The sequence below is a fragment of the Sebastes fasciatus genome, chromosome 15 (assembly GCF_043250625.1).
Source record: "Sebastes fasciatus isolate fSebFas1 chromosome 15, fSebFas1.pri, whole genome shotgun sequence".
NCBI lineage: Eukaryota > Metazoa > Chordata > Actinopteri > Perciformes > Sebastidae > Sebastes > Sebastes fasciatus.
In genome coordinates this window covers 20,989,100-21,003,773 of record NC_133809.1, presented here as the reverse complement: position 1 = coordinate 21,003,773, position 14,674 = coordinate 20,989,100, and the positions used below count along the sequence as shown (strand labels likewise).

Below are 14,674 nucleotides of genomic sequence, written 5' to 3'. Positions count from 1 at the left end.
AGTGTTTGTCTGTAACTGAAGGTCGTGCCTAGATCCCTGCACTCGCGTCACACCGAACGCCCACTGTTTCGTCTACGCACAGCCACAGCAGCCGACTAAAAGCTTTTTTTCCTTTTAACCATTTATTCTGATGCACCTTGTTTTGGAGCTCCCACAGCAGTAAAGCTGTTTGTAATGTTCTCACAGTGTCTTCATCAACAAACACTGATGGCTGGCTTGATTTCAACACTTGCTGTTTGATGTCAGACGCCTGCTGTTTCCCTTTCTAAGGAGGGAATATTATGAGTATTTTTGACAGGGAGCTCCTTGTACTATATTGAGGTGCCGATTCCCTGTCTGGTCTTATGAAGTGATATTTGTAATTGCTTTTATTGCACTGATTCTGATTATTGTTCTGATTCTGTATGTGAAGGACAGTTTTGCCCTACGGTAAACTTAAGTTTGATTGAATGAAATTCAAGGACATGGATGGAGTTTGGGTGGAAAAATCGAATCCGCTACTTTATCACAAACCAAAATAAAAAGTGTGCAAACAGGTTCACAACAATTGGGCTGGCGGATATGTGGTAATAGAGCGGCAGGGGAAAATGTCTTTATTGTTTGATTTTTGGGTTGTGGAAAAAAAATGTATAATGCCTGACAATGACTGATATATTTGACTTCAGGACATACACCGGTAATACCATGCTGAAAATCAAACATTTTTACTGTATCAATTTAGATATTTTCCAAAGTAAAAGTCCCTAGAAGTGAATGATTTAACTTTTTTTCCCATGGTCTATTGTAATATTGAATCGCAATTCTTGTAGAATCGTAATACTTAAAAATCGCAATACATATCGAATCAGCACCCAAGTATCGTGATATTATCGAATCAGGAGATAGGTGTATCGTCCCAGCCCTAGTTTTTATGCTAAGCTAAGCTAACCGACTGCTATCCATAACTTCATATTCAATGGACATGACGGACATGAGTGTGGTACCAATCTTCTGTTCTATCTCTCGACAAGAAAGCGAAAAAGAGCATTCCCCCAAATATCAAATGATCTCTTGAAGCCTCAGACGCTCATGATTCATAGGTATTGATCCCATAAAGTATTACCGGTGTTTACGTTACATTACATTTACAACCAAACTTTTTCACGTACAACGCATAATGTGTGTGTGTATGCAGCCTACCCCTGTGAATGTGTGTGACAATGCAGTGTAATTAGAAGCAGGCAAGGCTTGTACTGTCAAGATGATGGGTTCTTCTCCAGCCCTGCGCTCAGCACCGCGTCTCCTCTGAGAAGTGCTAGATCAGCTCCAGGGGGAGGCTGCATATACGCAGAGGGCCCCCCCCCCGCTGAAGATGGATTGTGCCAGTCAAAGGGAAGGTAAACTGAAATTGGTGATCGTCCACATAGATGAGGCTAGAAGCTGCTGGCGTGGGAGTGCGTTGTTCTTGTGATTTGTTCGAGTATAATCGTGCGAGTCAGTTAACGTGTGTGTGGTCATGCCTGTGAGTACACACAATCGTGTCGGCGCACATCTGTGTGAGCCGTACATTACTGCGTGCTTCATTTTATTGACTGCCTATTGACCCAGTCCCAATAAACAAGTCTTTATTTGACTTGTGTCTCACAATCTGTGTGCCGCCCAACTCACAGCAGACAAACAGAGCGCGTGGGCCGCTCCTCTCAGTAAGTCCCAAGTCATTCGGGAAACGCACCAACTCCCTGAATAAATTTTTTATGAACTCACACCTGTGGTATCGCGCCTTGCTTTATATAACCTTGCGTGTTTTCTCTGAGACACGGCATTCTTGTGAAAAAGCCAAGAACAGCCTTAGCACTACTTAATTAGCACCTGTATCTCTCACACATCATATGAAACTGGGGAAAGATAGAGAGAGCGAGAGAAAGAATGAGGGTAAAAGAAATAGATCAGCCAACAGGGAAGGTGTGAGCAAGCAGCGCCGATATGGAAATGAAGGCTTTAATTATGGATGAATACATTATCAGATCAAGGCTAAGGATTTGCTCTCTGTGTATGTTGTGTTTGGAGACGGCCTGATACCAGGGGACTCCGCAGACCCCTGTGAATATCTCTTTGTTAGTTTACTCACAACCAATATGAGGTCAGTGTCCTGCTTTGCTCTATTTGTGAAACGTGCTAACTGAGACTAGCACACTGAAATAGACTCGCATTTGATTTTAAACCATCTCTTGTGTCTTTGGATTACATTTTAATGCGTAGGCGGGTATTGACCTGCATTTGTGGGTCTCTCTCACGTATGATAAAGGAAGTATTGATAGACCATTCAGTAATTGACTTTTCCTGTCTCCTTTTCTCTGTACCTCCTATCTGTGTTCTCTTAATATGAGAAGATGATTGTGCAGTTCAGGCAGTTGCTTGAAAACCTTTTCAGTATCTATAGGTAGCATAGTAAATAGGAAAACCCCTCCATTTGGCTCTGGTTTCAACTCCAAACAAGGCCATTTAGGATGAATCCCTAGTTATAATTGTTTACTCTTAGGATGTACAGTTACTTCCCAGCATGATACTTGGACTGTTTTTATTTTTAACTATTTGTCTTTATTATTAAAGATTGGAAGAATGGATTTTCACAAAATCTGGTAGAGACGTTCTTCTTGCCTTCAAGATGAATTTTAATGACTTTCTTAATCAAGATAAGATAAGATGAACCTTGATTAATCCCCGGAGGGAAATTCAGGTGTCAAAGCAGAAATATCAGCAAACATCAGCAAACAGAGTGAAACACAGGAGAGGTAAAGGTATACCAAAATGATAAAAACAATAATAGAGATATAAAAGATACAGAGTGAATGGGTGAACATAGTGTATGCAGTCTGTCAATAAATACATGTAGTATGTGCAATAAATAAATGTAATATGTACATATGTGCAGTCTATAAAGTGGTATATAGGATGTATAGTGTAAGTAAGTGTAAAGTGCGCCAGTGGTTAGTCCAAGATGGTTGCAGATAGTGCATGTTAAAAGGTAGATAGTGCATGTTTAAACTTCTTAAAGTCCTAATAGTTCTCATATGGGGGTCAGCCTTGGTTGTGGAGCCTGATGGCTACCAGCATGAAGGACTGCCCCAGGCGCTTTGTGTTGTGCCGAGGGGGGATGAGTCTGTGGCTGAAGGTGCTCCTCATCTTGACTAGCTCATCAGGTCAACGTTTTAGTTTAAAAACTTTTTTGCAAAAATATTGCGTATAGCGTATATATAACGTAAGCCTCAGCTGTACTTTGTGTTTAGTGCTAATTGTCAAATGTTAGCATGCTAATGTGCTAAAATAAGATGGGGGACATGATAAACATTAAACCTGCTAAACATCAGCATTTTAGCATTGTCATTGTGCACATGTTAGCATGCTGCAGTTAGCATTTAGTTCAAAGCACAGTTCAAGTTTAAGTACAGGTTCACAGTTTATGGAGTCGTGCAAATAAACTGGAACACTGGCCTGCAAATATTTCAGAATAAAAGCCTTGTGTTAACAAATGAAGGAATTCTGTCCACAGAAAAACACTATAGGGCTTTTATTTTGAAAGTGAAACCGGAAGTGTTGAATTAAAAATAGATATAATACAACTTTTTTGATGTCTGTGACATATTCTACAGATATAGACATTGAAACTGTAGTAATGTTGCTGGTATGATGTCAGTATACTGTCAAAAGATCACTTTCACTGTTGCTGTGAACCGCGTGTGGCTCGTGGAAAAAATAAGAGAGACCTTAAATCTCTAGAAGAGACTCAGCTGACATGCAGCCAAACTGTGTGGCTGCTCTAACCTGGGCGCCGAAACATAAAGCAAGAGGTTCCGCAATTCACACGCGCTGCTCACGTTCCCAGTGTGGCCCGGCCGTTAGTCGCATTAGATTACAGATACAGATTAAAAGTTAGAAAATGTGCAACTCATTGACTCTATAGTTCATAGAGACTCAAATTAGCATCAAATTTCCATGTTTTATCCTCAAAAGCGGAAGCTCAATACGTTTAGCTGACGGCTAAAGGCTGACAGCCACTTTACACCTCCAATTGAAAAGCAAATGAGCATTACCCAAGAACAGTTCCCATACTGTAAAAGCAGCCTGACCAAGATCAATATGGGCTCCACACAAGGAAATTCAAGAGCACTTTAAATTTAAACAGGCAGGACAAACTAATAGAGCCAATTGCTTTTGACTCTGTGGAATTATACTGCAGGGAGTGAGAAGTAAAAAAGACTAATTAAACTAGTAAATTCTCTCCAGGCTTCAGATGTCCGCCGGTGCACAGCCACATCGCTTGTACAGACCTCAACCGCCACCGACCTGCAAAAGCACTAGAGAACAGAGATCCAAATAAAGTTCCAGTACAATGCACTTACTTCTGCAAAGTGACAATAACAGCTGTTTTCTCAGCGGAACAGTCCTCAGTGTTCTCGGTTTGTCTATGTGTATCTGATAGAAATAGAAACTAAATCCCAGGACTTGGCTTTTTAATCTACACTTGAAGAAAAGCATTTTGGAAATAGAAAAATAGAAGAGGTGTTTTTGAACATTTAGAAGAGCCACATGCAGGCTCAGTGCCCAGGCAAGAACCGGCAGGGGGGTTTTGTGATGAGATGGAGGCAAGGCTGTGACACTCTACAACCTGCCCAGACTGACAGGGACCACAAACCTTTAAAAGTGCATCCGCTGGTGTGCCAAGCTGTCCTCGTTGCCCTCTGCCCATGAGCAAGGTCATCTGGGGGGGTGAGAGGTAGAAATGGCAGCGCTTTAGTGTTTTGTGAATTTATGGACATTAGGGATGTGATAGTGAGGAAATTTTCCCACCGGTTAATAAACTTGTAACAACACCGGTGTTACCGATTACACAGGACATTTTACAGGAAAAGACGGTACTTACTGTGTCTGGCCTCTCCAGTCCAGTTTTCGCTGCGAGGCTGCAGGTTTCCACCTGGAACCGCTGCACCGTGCACACCGGCCGCTACGTCCTCCGCACGGCGATTACATCATTAACGTTATGGTTACCTTATAGCATTGGGTTTAAATCCGAAGTATTGCCAAATAGGTGCTTTTGCTTTCGGCTTTGACACCAAATCCTCCGCCATCGTCTTGTCTGTGAACTCTCTCTCATCCCGTATGTTTGAAATCTGACTCCTGCTACTCTGTGCTTGGGCTCCGTATGGAGCAAACACATTCACTTTCAGATTGTTGCGTCCGTTGTCCGACTATGTATTGATAACACGCGGCTGATACGCCAAAAATGAACTAAATGGGTTTTATTTCTGTAAAAAAAATGGGCAAGTAATGTAATCAGTGTGTGCCCGACCACCGTGTAACACCAGTAACTACTACCGATTACCGCAGCAAGCCTAATGGACATATTGTTGTTGCGTTTGTATCCCCATGAATGTACAGTAGGGATTTGACCCATCAAAAGAGCTGTCTCACTGTTTTTCACCAAAATAAGACAAGTCATGAGTCCAAGGTTGCTGCAGATTTAATGAAGCCCCTCATTAGCAGTGATTAGATGAAGGAGAGACAGACTCGGCATTAAAAAAAACAACATTGCCTCTTTTGGCCACTGCTACGTCAGGGATGAGAGACAAACACTGACACACCACAGCTGTTTTGGGATCGTCTGTGAAAACTAAGCCCTGAGGACATGAAGCTCATTTTCATCATCATTCTGTTCACTATGCCCGGTGAAAAACAAGCCCATTTATTAATCTCGTTTGTTTAAAATAATCTTGGAGGCTTCCTAGTGTCTGTTGGCTCCTATAGGAACAACTGATACTTCATCAACAGTAATGCACATATGTTTATTTAGATTTTGAGGCTTACAGTACAGTGTGCTGTTATGTTTGCATGGGAATAATAAGGGCCGATTAACAGAGGAAAATCTTATCATTGATGTTTACATGAAAGTGCATGATGCATGTGAAGCCCGGTATATCCTTGAATCAAAGAATTATACCTAATGTGAGTGATCAAAATGATGGATTGCGTGCAATCATGAATCAATGCAATTTTTTTGCTTTCATTTAAATTTGAGTCTCGCCCAGGTTTGCGTGTTCATATTTTTGGCACACAGCATCTACTTCACATGGCAGTGATGAATTGAAGCAATATGATTTCTCATTTTGTTTTTTCCCGTTGACGCCTGTCTCTGCATCATTTTGTCTTTTTATGCAGCTGCCTTTGGCTGATGGTCATATTATGCATGGTGGCTGGGTTTCTATTATATTGCACATGGGTACCACTCTGCAAGGACATTAGGAACAAAAAAACGCTCCGTTGTTCTCCATGTTATTTGTTCAGTTTTAATGTTTTTATTTGTTTTTGACAGAGAGGGAGAGAGATGCTGAATAGCAGTTGTTAGCATTTTTATATAAAGGGCGGTGACGCTGACATTTGTTCTCATACACGCATGCACAAACGTATAGACTTTCACATATGTGTTGCCTCTATTAATCTCCTGTTGTCTCTCTTTGGTCCTTGTTTAGAATCACAGTGCACACTGTGTGGTGAACCAGAAGGTGAGTGGGCCTTCGCCATTCCCCAATAGCTCTTGTCATCGTCATCTCCCGGCTTGTTATTTTGCTGTTTTGGGGAGGGTGGGAAGTGGAGCGGGGGCGACGCTGTGCTGCAGACACTGTTCTTCAGTCTTCATCTCAGCAAAGCACCGGTGCGGGCTGGGTTTCAGGTTCCACGTAGAACAAAATATACTGTACATAAAGATAGCGTCCTCCTGGTTTCATTTAATCTCCCTTATTGTAATTCAATAACTGCCCCGCACATTACAAACAGATGCACAGTGCACTGCAGTGTGGGGTTGGTTGACAAATATAACTCCAGGAGGAGGCTATCTTTATGCACTTAAGGTTACTCTTACTGACCTGACTGATTGACAGCATGAAGGCTGAAGGACACAGCTTCAGAGTGCTGAATGACCACACTTCTGCTTCACATCTCACTGAATGTTACAATTTGTGTACACATCTCATTCTATGAGTATCCATGCCATAGACTGTATATATAGATGGAGGACGCATCTCCACTTTCTCCCACTGCATAAAAGTGAAGCCAAAATATCCCAGATACGGGAGCCAACATCTTGAGATTTTGATGTCATTTGGAGCCAGAGTCTGCGCAGTAGCGATTGGGGGGCTGGAGCCGCGGCATCGAGGTCCCGCCGACACACACCCGAGCCAATAATGAGCCGAGCACGGCCGCAGCTTGCTAGAATGAGCCACCTAGTTGCTACGTTTGAACCATGGTAGCTGTTTGTCCAGAATGACGCAACAACTAACCATAATATCTCTATAACTACATTTATGATCAAATTGACACGCGTTTTATTACACAGACACGTGACGGTTATGGAAAGTTAAATTTACATTTCCTCTCTTGTACAATTCACGAGCCTCCGGCTTCACGACTACTTCACTCAGAGCAGCTGTCAATCAGAGAACTACTTAAAATGACAGAAACCATCTTTGGGAAAATTGTATTTGACGTGTACTTTGACCTTTTAGTTTGGCCCATGTCCCATCCACTAACATGGAGGGGGCAGGATTTATGACCTATACTGCAACCAGCCACCAGGGGGCAATCAAGATGTTTTGGCTTCACTTTTGGCGAGCTGTCATATCGTCCATCTTTATATACAGTCTATGGTCCATGCACTGCTGACACTAGTCTCATTCTCCATTTCCAAGTGCAAATCATCCTCATAAGTCTCCATCTATTTCATTCCTTAAGCCAGAGTCTTTCTCTTTGCATGGATTACATTTTGAGGGATGATCAGTCCTTCTCAGTCCATCTCCTCAGCTACTGCATAGCTCTTCATTACTGCTCAAGTGTTTCATCTATTCTCTGTTGTTGGGTTTCATATGTGTGTCCGCTGTTAATCTGAAAATCTCACAAAACAATAGTGACCAGAAATTACAGCTTTACAGCTTTGGTTGCATTTTGCAGTGAGAGGGGTGAATCTAGAAATAACCCTTAAACATGTTCAGTGACAGGCTTAGTGACAGATATGATATTTCCCCCTGGACTTAACCTTGTCCAGGAATCAGTCATGTGCCTCTAAGCCCAATAAGCATTTATTCTATGTTTCAAAAATCAATGGTGCTCTCTCTGCTTTGCTTGATTGGATTAAGACGTAATCAAATCGAGCGCGATAACTGTGTGCCTGTGACCTTCCCGCCGAGACAGGCAGAGAGCAGAGGGAGGAGAGGCCTGAGGGAAGGACAGGGAGTGTGTGTGTGTGCATGTGTGTGTGTGTGTGTGTGTGTACAGTATTATATGTGTGCAAACGGGTGTGTAGCTGGGCATAAGGGAGCTCCCGAGGCGCCTCCATGGTGTTGCTCCATGTTGTTGCTCCGTGTTGCATAGGGCATCGGGGCCGCAGAGCCACAGGGCGAAGTGTGGTGTGTCCCTAGAACTCTGTGTCCAGAGAGACTGTGTTTCTGTAATTCATTGCCTGGAGAGATTCTTAATCTTGTACACTTATTCTTTGTATAGCTTGATTTCCTGATTTTAAAACACAAGTTTGCTAAGTTTAGACTATTTTATTCAGGTGAAGTTTTTTTACAACTGCTTTGCGTTAAGAAAACTGGTGCCTTCAAATGGGGTCGTGTTTACCGTGTTCACGAGAACATGAGTCCATATGAACGCCCCCCTCTTGTGGTATTCACGTCCTCGTAAGTGGAAAGTTTCTGAAAGCTCCCAGTTCACGACTTGTGACGTGTTTGTTGACGTTGTCAGAAATGGCGGAGGACATGGAAGTTAATTTTTCGGCGCATAATAAGTTAATATATTGTAATTTTAGTCGTATATTGTAATTCTTCTTAATTTTATATGTCTGAGGAAAATGTTGATATTCGCAACAGCCTCAACTTTTTCCTCTGTCTTTATGCCTGGTGGCGTACAGTGGATTTATCAGAGCTTTTTTTTGCTGAAACCTGCTCCTGCTGTGCCTGAAAATGAGGCTGATGAGAGCTGAGAGTAATCTAAAACAGTAAAGTTGCCGTAAAGCCAGAACAATTGGCTGAAAAAGGCTGTGAAGCTGAGGGGAACTGCAGAGTCAGAGTAATTCCTTGTGGATTTGTCATTATGAGCAACGTCGTCAACATGGAACATAGTCATTTGAGCCATTGGTAATATAAAGATATTGAGTGCAGCTTTAAACATCTCAATGTACAAAAAGGCATGATTTAGTAATCATTATCAAAACTGAGGTATCATATTGTCCCCAGATTTCCAAGCCCTTATCTCTATGTTTGTGTATTTGCTCTGAGAATTTGCAAGGCAAACCAAGGCCTTATTGCCTGCAGGTAATTGCTGTCCTGCGAGAGAGACAGAGAAACAGTGTGTGGTGGTCTGAGGGAGAAAGATTTGAAGTGAGAGTTTGAAGTGCAAACATGCACATTTGTACATCTTGTCCCTTTGTCTTTGTACAGAATGCTGAGCCAGGGGCAACATGTCCTGCTGGGACCCTCAACCCCCCATATCTCATAGACAACACACACACCAACACATAAAAGATTATTGGACACACTATCTTAGGTGGCAGCATAATATGTGATAGATATTTATGATACTGGGGGTTTCAAGGGATTTTTTTCTGTAAGTGATTGTTACAAAGTCCTAGTGTAGTTTTAAAGAATGGATTAATTCAAGTTTGTTTCTTTTGAAACTTTTACTGAGTAATTTATGGCGCTTACAACTAATTGGTCATGCAGCAGTATTCTCCATTACTCTTTCCCAAGCATTTGTTTGTCATACAGTACAGAATATGCAGTATGCTGCTCAGTCAGCATACTGAATGAAGCCAAAAGTATTGTTCATTTTTTTTTTTTAAAAGATGCATCAATTACTGCTTTCGTTGGGTTGTTGGGTGAAACGGGCCGTGCCCTAAATTTGCAGTGATACACAAGAAGACACGGCTCCAAACAGTAGAGAAAAAAAGCCTCCCAAACAAGGAAGCACTGTGACCTAAAAGAACACACTGTAATGCAATGCAGAGAAAAGATATGAGAAGACATTACTGAGTAATAGCCATTATAGAACAAGGACATGGAGGACGCTTTTGTGGACGGGTCGGCCTTAAACATAAACATTATTGAAAAGTGCGAGACACTGGAGTCACCCTGACAGGAACTCCATGACTTCGAACCCCAAAACTGAACTTATTAAGAAGAGCCATAACCCGAGAATACATAACATTTAATGGAAATTCAGAATAAGTCCAATCAAGGTCTGACGTGTGGTGTCAGCCTCATTTTGCATTATGTGGTATATAGGGTATATGCCAATTGTTATTATTTTATATACAGTATACACTTTATTTTGTATCTTTACAGATACCCCCCATTCAATTCCGATTTATAAAAGGCACGAGAGCAACTGTGGGTACGCTATATAAGCTGTGGGCTTGCTGCGTTCTTTAGTTGGCCGTTGACATCAGAAAAAGCCACTGAAGGCCAGCTGATAGTTTCTTGTGTTTTTATTTATTCTTGCAGGTTGGTAAATGTCACTAAAGCACATTTATTTATTTATTTATTTATTTATGGCTTTTATGCCTTTATTAGATCGGACAGATTTATAGACAGGAAAAGGGGTAAGAGAGAGGAAGACGTGCTGCAAAGGGCCACAAGTTGGACTCAAACCCTGGAACCCCCTCCGGGATTGAAGCCGCTATTTTTATATATTGACAATATAACGGGTGACAAGATGTTGTTCAAGGCTAAAGGACTATGACTGTTGGTACCTGTTGTTGATTTTGTTTAAAGATGCTGAATCTTCATTTTATGGGTGAACTAAACTAGACAATATGCTAACGGCAGCTGTCACTTGTTGCCATAGCAACCGTAAACATCGGGCTAATGGCATGTAAATAGAAATAAGATACGATGTAGATACAGATTTGATTCATTTTATTTAGCATTAAATGTGTGATTTTAATAGTTAGTCTAGAAAATAATTAGTTTAATTTGTAATGCCATTTAATGAATTGTAATTTTGGGATTTATTTATTGTCGTCTATAGAAATATAGTAATAATAAAAAATTGTAGATTGAAGAATAAGTGTTGATGCCTTTGTATATATTGGAATTCTGAATTTATTGATGTTTAATACAATAATTTAAAGAATATATCAATATTCTGGGACCCTGTTATTTAGATTTATTGTAATTGTTGCCATTGTACATTGTTTTGGGTCGGCCGTTGACATCAGAAAAGCCACTTACCAGTGTGATTCGCGGGTGCAACAATTACTCATGTGGGGACAAGGAAATCACAGCTGTTTTTGAGTCAAGATAAGAGCCCCGTCCTTCAGCTGATGCATGGATGGGTTCACTCACAGATGGTAAATGTAAGCATTTCATCATAAACCGAACCTTCACCGAGACCCTGAACTTCGCAGTCAGGGCGAGAGAGAAAAAAAAAATGGTTAAGAGAGAGAGAAGATGGGTGGAGGGAGGTGACGTGAGTGGGATGCATCAAGGAGGACAGAGAAGGAGAGTGAAGAAACTGAAGGGTGAGTGGGCAACCATGTCTCCTAGAAATCACATTTATATGCTACTAATTAGTTTTTTGCATTTTGATGGAAACAAAACTGCTGCTTGGTTATGTTAATGCCTGGAATGCCCCGCGACCCTGAATAGGATAAGCGGTTACAGATAATGGATGGATGGATGGTTAAGGTTGGCGAAAAATTGTGTTTTCAGTTTCATGTTAAAAAGTCTCTATTCAGTTTTTCGGTATTCAACCAAGACCACGATCTTTCTCTAAAGTGCTGCAAATGCCTGAACATAACCATAACAAAGTTAAATCATCCTTTACTTGGTATGAGCAGATATCGTTGTGAAAACAATAGTATACAATGAACATTTAGATGATACATTAAATATCAACATTTTGCATCCAGGCAGACATTCAGAAGCAATAACTCCTCAATATGTTAATTACGTTTCTATCAGAACATATTTGCAGTTGTAAATTAATAGTCTATGAATGCAATTTCTAGGATACAGGATTGGAGTGGGAGGACGTGCTGTTTAACCATGTTTTCTAGTGAGAAGTCTGAAGAACGGATAAGAAAGCAAAGAAATTTGAGAAATGAGAACAGATGACAGAGACAAAAGGTGTCAGTGCGGTGGCAATATATTGCTGTCATAATGTTTTCCATATTTTGTTGGTGCCCCCTCCTTAACCCTATTGAATGAATGTGTTGGCAGCCAAGCTTCTACATGCTGCATAGCTCAATGTACCGAACTGTGATCCATTAAGCACAAAGCTCTCTAGTGTCATTCTCTATACTTGCCACAAACTCTACTTCAGTCTGGTCTTGTCTCTCAGTAATGTTGTGGTGTTGGACAACCCTGTCCTATTAGAGCATTGTATGTATTCAAGGGCCATCTAGCCATTTCCTCAGGAGAATGGAGGACGTCTTGGAGTCATACTGTAGCTAATATCATTACGCCCTAATGCATATTCCCCCTGTGCCCAGAAACACGGTCTTATATTGAATTGGGCAGCATGGATTTTTAATTTTCAGAAACCCATTTACATTGTATGTCGGCTAGACAAATAGGATGCACGCCAGACCGCTAGCCAAGGTCAGTGTCCAATATAGAGAAGGCTTGTTGGTAGGTGTGAGGGGAGTACTGATGCTGTGCATTATACAACACAGAGGCTCAACAGCCATAATAATGCACTCGGTGCTTCTGCAGTTTCCATATGTTCTCCGTTTCTGGTAATCTAATATAAAAAAAGGAACGATGCTTTTTAAAGTCACTGGTACTGGCAATTTGATTGGTGAAATGTCTGTGTGGTAGGCACTAAAAATAGTTTGTAACATCACTTTAGTTTCAACGGCCACATCAATCAATACCAAAATTTCTGCCTGTTCTTGTTGTTCTTGGTGCCGTTAGATTGCTGCTAGACCGCCCTGTTTTTTTTTTAACAATATTTTTATTATGCTTTTAAACACAAACACCGACAAAACCAACAATAAATCAACACACAGTGGCCACAATAACTAAACACCTGATTTAGATCCCTAACACGCAGTATACATAGCACATAATATACTCAAAGAGATGATTGTACACAATCACATATGTAGTTGAAAATATCAAAGCGTCTATGCATGTATATGTATAAGGATAAGGAGGCGCTCAGTCCGTTACAGTTTATCGTAATCGACACTGATGCAACAACAAAACATTTTAAGCAAAATAAGAAAACAAAACAAAATAAATAAGTCCGCAAATAAATATCTCGCCTTACGACCCAAAAATGCCACTTAGCGAATTTTTATTGCAATCTATCAGACCCTTTAGTACAATATTTGTAAGTTTTTCATCAGCATATTTAAAAAAGGATGTCCAAGTCTTTAAGAAATCACCCATTTCACATTTAAATCTGTATGTTAGATATTCCATTGATATTAGCTCAAATAGCAGTTTATACCACTCCACAATTGTTGGTGGGTTTGTTTTTTTTCACTAATATGTTCATTGGGTTTTCTTATTTTCACAAACACAATAAGAATAAAGAAAAAAGAGAAGAAAAAAAAAGCTCAGATAAATAAAAAAAAAAAAAAATGTATATAGGATGTCATAGGAAATAGTCCATAGATATATGAGTTCATGTTCAAGAGACTCCTTGAGAGATAATGGAAGAGAGTTCGGGTCCAATATAATTCAGATAGGGTTGCCAGATATTATGGAACTGATCTACTTTGGTATGTATAATATTTGTGAGATATTTCAAAGGGACCATCTCAAATATCACTTTTCGCCAGCCTTGTACCGAGGGTTTCTTATCACTGATCCACTGTAGAAGTATATTTTTTCTAGCAGCAAATGTAAGAATGTTATATAACCTTTTGTTGGCTGCAGTAATTATATTTGTACTTGGGATTCCTAAAATCAAAGACATTGGATTCATTTCTAAATCCTTATCAAATATCTTTTCCATTTGACATACTATTTCAGACTAGTACTTCTGTAATTTATGACACGACCAAAGGCAATGGGTTAAGGTACCTATTTCGGTTTCACATTTGAGACACAGAGGAGAAAGTGAGTGGTCAAAAAAATGCCTGCGATTAGGGGATATATGTATTCTATGTATAATTTTAAATTGGATTGCTTTCATCTGGGTACAGATGGATATCTTTTTGGCATGACTCCAAATATCTTCCCATGTCTCATCATTAATAGTCACTGACAGCTCCTTCTCCCACACACTCCTAATCCTCTGAGTATTTGTAGTATACTTGCCATTCATTACATTATATAGCAAACTCAGAGACACCTTCGTTGCTTGTTGAAACAGCATTTTCTCAACAGCAGACACCTCAGGATGATCTATAATGGTTAGACCGCCCTGTTAATAGGCAATAACAATAACAATTTTTGACCACAGTGAATGTTGTTTTTGAAAGACTAAACGCCAACAAATATGGCTAGAAGGGAGAATATTTTGTTAAATAAAAACATGTTGTGAATTGTAGAAAGGATTACATCTATCTATAAAATCACCTGCCTTTGTACTGGCGCTCTCCTACGATTTGATTCGCTCTTGAGAAATGGAAAAAATATGCACAATAGCTGCCGTATAATTATTTTTCTTCACAAAAAAGTAAGAAGAATTCAAA

The 14,674-nt window shown here is 40.3% G+C and overlaps 1 protein-coding gene across 7 annotated transcripts in view; it reads left to right on the top strand.

Annotated features, from left to right (window-relative positions):
• dlgap2a (discs, large (Drosophila) homolog-associated protein 2a) overlaps window positions 1-14,674 on the top strand; it is a 204,586-nt gene that overhangs the window by 101,742 nt on the left and 88,170 nt on the right. Inside the window, exon 2 of one of the 7 annotated variants that reach the window (XM_074660150.1) lies at window positions 6,504-6,536. The exons of the other annotated variants lie outside the window; for them this stretch is intronic. The gene's annotated coding sequence lies outside the window, so the exon portion shown is untranslated. The remainder of the gene's footprint in view (window positions 1-6,503; window positions 6,537-14,674) is intronic. 7 annotated transcript variants of the gene reach the window in all.